This window comes from Aotus nancymaae, unplaced genomic scaffold (genome assembly GCF_030222135.1).
Source record: "Aotus nancymaae isolate 86718 unplaced genomic scaffold, 86718_ANA_hifiasm-v0.15.2.pri h1tg000010l, whole genome shotgun sequence".
Lineage (NCBI taxonomy): Eukaryota > Metazoa > Chordata > Mammalia > Primates > Aotidae > Aotus > Aotus nancymaae.
The window spans coordinates 16,465,679-16,471,678 of NW_026988421.1; positions in this window are offsets into that span (position 1 = coordinate 16,465,679).

Genomic DNA, 6,000 nt, shown 5'->3' on the forward strand with positions numbered 1-6,000 from the left:
AATTTTGGGCATCGTCTGCATTATCAAACTTTACATGAAGAAATTGTGGATGCTAACTTCCTTGTTACCTTCACTGCCAAGATTTTAGGGTTGCCAGAAGATACAAGGATCTATGTCCAAGTTGGCCCACTCCAACCACAGCCTGCCTTCTGCTCTGTGTCTGCTGAGCCTGTCCAGGACCCAGTCACACTGGTATTCACATGACCCTCCCCTGGAAGTGGGATACAGGGGTTATTTTCAAGACAGTAGGTATGTTTAGTTCACCACCATGGAAAATGGGTCAGAAGACCTCAGCTCAAGGTCTGTGTTCTTCTCACCGTGGGAGAGTGTCCCCACTGTGGTCCATAATTACCAGAGCTAGGGGTCATCTCCAGTCCTTATGAACTCTCTGTGGCATTTGGCTCTGGTGACCACCTCTTCAATGGAAGTTGACCCCTGCCTCACTTCAATTGCTAGACTTTAGTCCGTGAATCTCATGCCGCCTTTGCTGGGAGTGAAAGGATCTTGCCTCACCCACTGCTCAGCTGCCTCTCCCCCAGTGCCTTACCTTCAGATCTCGCCGAACCACTGCAAGCTCCCAGAACATACCATGCTTGCTCTCTCCCAGGCAGCTTTATCAAAGGCATTTCTTCTGTACGATGCTTCAAGGAGGTGGTGGAGCACAGAGGACCTGACCCTGGGGAAAGGAATTAATGGCCAACGTTGACTCTTTAAAAACAGTTACCCATCAGCTCTTTGGAGTTACCCATGTGAATTTCCCATGGGCTCCATTTGTTCCAAATTAAAGACAAGCCCAAGTTCCCACCCTTTCTAGGAGCCCGTCTTAATGGGCCCAGCCCAACCTGTGTGTAATTCTTTGCATGCCTCTAGTGAAACCTCAAGGTCAGTACTTAGCAAGCATTGCCTCGTAGTGCTAGCTGCATAGGTTTCTGCTCTTCAGTTGAACTGTAGTGAGATCTCTGTGCTGAGTGCCAGGCACCCTAGCTTTGCATGACCATATTGCTCATGACAGCCTTTCAAAGTAGACAGTTGTAGCTCCACTATACCGGTAGGAAACCAAAGCTCAGAATCTAATCAAACATGCCCAGTCACTCAGCCAGTGAGCAGCAGAGCTAGAACTGTCCAGATCTGCCCTCTTCAGATCCCACGCTGTTATCCTCCACTTCCCACTCCCTGTGACTGTCTTAGTGCAGGGACTGTGTGCCACATTCTCAATCTCTCAGGGTGCACTGCACCAAGTGGGTTCTTAGTATGAGACTGGCCAGCGCCCTTCAGTCTGGCCACGAGCCCCAACACTACCACCAAGGCGTATTTATGAACAGTTTGGGGGTTACTCACCAGCTTTGTGTCTTGGGGCCCATTAACCTCTCTTCAGCCTCAGTGTGTTCATCTGCAGAATGGACAAAATAATAATATCCATCAGAAGACTGTTGCCAAGTTATAGCACCTGAGCACTTAGGTGGTAGAATAAGGACTGGTATTATTTTAAATAATCACTTGAGAATGATTTAGTTTTCATTCTGGGCTTTTTACCCCTCCCTCTAGTCATTTTGTTTGTTTTCACAGGGCCTTCCTCATGGATTCTCCTTCTAGTCTTTATATAAATACTCCAGGATTAAAATAAGCCCACAACCTCTTTTATATACTTCAATAACAGCACTCTCTCCACCCAAGCATAGTCTAAGATCGAGATCCCTGAAGATGTGCTAATTAGTAGTAATAATAACCAGAAGTATTACTCAGAGCCAAGTGCAGGGTATAGCATCAGGCTGCCTGGGTTTGAGTTCCAGCTCCACCACTAGCTATCTGTATGACTAATAATTTGTTTAACTTCCTTAAGCCTCAACTTCCATGTCCAGAAAAGAGGAATAATAATGATACCTACCTTAAAAGATTATTATGAGAATTTCTGCAGAACAAGAGCCTGCATGATACAAAAATGAGCGTTTTAAATGGCTTCTATTAATGAAGTAGCTCTCATGGCGTAAGTTCTGTTTGCCCAGCCCTGAACTAAGCATGTTCTGTGGTTTCTTTCATGTATTCCTAAGGTTGCTTCCAAATAGACCCAGAGAGACTGTCTCTGAGTGGTGGGGCTGGGATTCAAACCCCGGTCTCTCCAGTCCTAAACTCTGCTGATGGGCAAGTGTTATGCAGAGAGGAGCACGGGTGTCCCCACAGCACTGTGGCCATCCAGCATGGCAGACTCCTCAAATGAATCACCCAAAGGTGCCAGGTTGGGGCTTAGCTGCTCCGAGGGTTTCCTGGGTGAGGAGGATTGTTGTAGCCTCCTCCAGGGATGCTTAGAAACACTCCCTGCGGAAGAGCTAAGATTTGTTCCCATGAAAGGTGTTTGTTCCAGAAAGATCTTTTCAATGGTATGACTCACTTCAAAGGAACCAAAGGCTGTAAAAGCTGAGCTGCTGGTCCTGAGAGTATTGGGGGACATTTCCTCAGCGGGAGAAAGCCACCAGTCCTCCCCAGCCCCTCTTGCCCATTGCTGGAAGAAGGCTACTGTCCCCCCAGCTCATTGCTGGGGTGTTTCTGTCAGCCCCACCCTGCTGGAGGTGGCCCACTGTGGGTGGGAAAGCACTGGGAAGGGCAGGGACTTGGAGCTGGCAGCATCTTAGAAAGCCAGGGTGGGTGGGAGAATAGTACCCAAAGCTTCAGGGAATCTCAGCCCTAAGAACCCACTTCTGCACCTTCTTCCCCACAGGACACCAGGACTCTGAACACACACGTCGCTTCTACTCCGGCAGAGCTCAGGGATAGGCTGTAGCGAGTCAGGTCTGCGGAAGGGTGGGTAATAGGACCACATTTATTTTACTTTCCAATCTCCACTGGATAAAACTGCTCTCCAGGGCTTGCCATTGAGCTGAGCACAATCGCAGCTCCTGGAGAGGTTTTTCTGTATTTATTTGTGCTGTCCCCTGCTGCTGGCTCCTAACTCAGCCCTTCCCATCAGTTAAAAAGAAAAAAGTTGGCTTGGGAAGCCTCCCCTTCAGAGCAGAGGCTGTTCCTGCTTTGCCCCTAGCATATGTTAGCTGTGGGCCCTCCCAGAATATCCCAAAGGGGCTGGAGGCAGGGCAGAGCCTCAGCAGCTTCTAGCCCCAGAGCTAGCCAGATTCAGATGCCCAGGTATCTGAGTCCAGATGCTAAGAAGAGTGTGGTCTGATGGCAGCAGCCGTGAACATTCTTTGCAGGCCTCCAAGTGCCAGGTGCTAGGCTAAACACTCTAGGCAGATTATTTTGTTGAATCTGGGAAGGGCAAACCAAGACTGGGAGAGGCCCGCTGACAGGTGGGTAGCCCCCTCCCATCAAGTCCAAATGCCACCTTCCTCCTAAGGTAGTTACAGCTCTCTGGGGTCTCCACGAGGCTTTCTAAGGATGTCAAAAGGACTGTCTGCAAAGACAAATACCAGGCTTTCTCAGCAAGGTGGAGCCTGGCCATGAATAACATTTTGTTCTAAGCTGGACGGATGCTGGCACAGAAAGAATAGGTTCTTTCGTTCCTGCTATTGTCTTAAAACATAGCTTCTTAATGAAAAACTAGAAAATGTTGATGCCAGTTACAATCCCATCAGATAAGAGCAAGGGTCAGCTGGCTTCTCCTGTTGAAAAAAAAGAAAAAAGTTATTACGCCCCTCCTTTACATAAAAACAAAGTGCTTCAGACAACACAGAGTAAATTGCTCGGGTTTATTAACCATGTTTTCAATCAAATGGCTTCCACTTGCACATGCGTGACCTATGATCCTCACAAGCCACCGGGGTGGATATTGCTCCTCTCCATACACAGGTGAGAGCCTGCCTGGCTTGTCCAAGCTCAAAGGGAGACGTGGAGGAGGAGCTAAGATCTGGACCCAAGTTTAACTCCAAAGCTCAGGCTTCAGTCCACAAAGAGTCTTTGATTTGGTAGGTCTGGGTTAGGAGCTGGGAAGTTGAATCTTACAACAAAATATAAAAGCCTCCAAATAATTCTGATCGTCAGCCAAGTTTGGGAACCCTTCCCCACATCCCGGGGTCTCAGGTCAATGGCATAGCTGGTCTGTGAATGAATCAAGCATCCATTGCCAGGATTTGTCAGTCACCGTCACCCTAATTCGCAAGACCACAGTCAGACAAGGCCTGGGAAACCTGCCCTCACTGAGACCTCCATGGGAAATCACCCACATCTTCCTTCAGCTTGGCAAGGCTCCAGCCCTCTGAATGCCCCCGGGGAGATTCCACCGCAATCTGCTCAAGTGTCATTATCCCTTTCTCCCCTCACAACCTTGAGAAACCTCTGAATATTGAAAAAATGGCCTAGAAATCTTATTATTGTACCAACTTCCTTTTCAATGTACTCTCATTCTCTTCATTCTACTGTTTGTTAGGAGGGTGAGTATAATAAGTGCTGGCCTTAAGTTTCCTGTGGAGACAGTCACTCCAGGGAAACTTAGTAACTGTCCTCAGGGCATGGCTGGAGGGAGATTAAGAGCAAGCAAGCCAGGAGTTGTGATTTCAAACTCTTCTTTTACAGAAAGTGGCTGTTTTTAGTTTTGAGCCTTTATATATCTGCATATGCAGTGGGTCGAAATAGTGTCTCCCAAAAGATGTCTACCTCGAACCTCAGAATATGACTGTATTTGGAATAAGGATCTTTGGAATATTTGTTTGGAATGAGGGTCTTTGCAGATGTAATTCTACCAAAAGACACATGCATGAAATGTGCATCACTGTGCTATCCACAATAGCAAAGACAGGGAATCAACCCAGCAAGCGTAGATTGGATCAAGAAACTGTGGTCCATATACACCATAGAATACTATGCAGCCATAAAAAGAATGACATCATATGGTTTGTGTAAGGTTGGCCGCGTCGTGGAGAGTTCGGACACGCCCCCTCCCCTCGCCGGGAGCTCAGACACGCCTCCTTCCATCCGGGTCCCACTCCCCTCCATTTTGTCCCACCCACCTTGGCCACAGCCAATCGGATGCCTCCACTCCCTATAAAACCCCCCCGTGCCTGAGAGAAGTCCGTGCGACTTCTCCGGCCCTTCCTGTCCGGACCGCAGAACCTCGTCCGGGAGCCTGAATAAATTCCCTTGCATTGGATTATTTTCGTGCTGGCCTCAGTTTCTCCGTTTTGTCTTCGGTGAAAACAGACCTTACAGATGGTGAAAACAGACCTTACAGTTTGCAGCAACGTGGATGGAGCTGGAGGCCAGCATCCTAAGCAAGTTAACACGGGAGCAGAAAACCAAATACGGCGTGTTCTCACTTCTAAGTGGGAACTAAACTTTGAGCACACATGGACATAAGTATGTGGACCGTGAGAAGGCTGGGGAGGTAGGTTAAAAAACTACCTATCGGATACTACGCTCACCACCTGGGTAATGGGATCTATACTCTAAACCTTAGCATCACACAATATTCCCATGTATCAAATCTGCACGTGCCCCTGTGTCTAAAATTAAAGTTGAAAATAAAAGAGTCTAGATGAAATCTTAACTAGGAGGTTAGGTAGGAAGAATAAGTTCAAGAGATTTCTTGTAGAACATGGGGACTACAGTTAATAACAATATATTATATACTTGAAAATTACTACGAGAGTAGATTTTAAGTTCTTGTCCCACAAAAAGTGCTATGTGAGGTAATGCATATATCAATTAGCTTGATTTAGTCGTTCCACATGTACACATTTTAAAACATCATATTGTGTGTCATAAATATATGCAACTATTATTTGTCAATTAAAAAATTAATTAATATTTCAAAACACTGCCCAAATTAGGCTGTTCCTTTGAAGTATGAAGTAAATTTGATTATTAATCACTAGATTTCCCTCTAGACACAGCTTTAAATGTGTTCCAGAGATCCTGATACGTTGTGTCTTCATTCTCATTGGTTTCGAAGAACATCTTTATTTCCGCCTTCGTTTCATTATTTATCCAGTAGTCATTCAGGAGCAAGTTGTTCAGTTTCCATGTATTTGTGTGGTTTTCAGTGAGTTTCTTAATCCT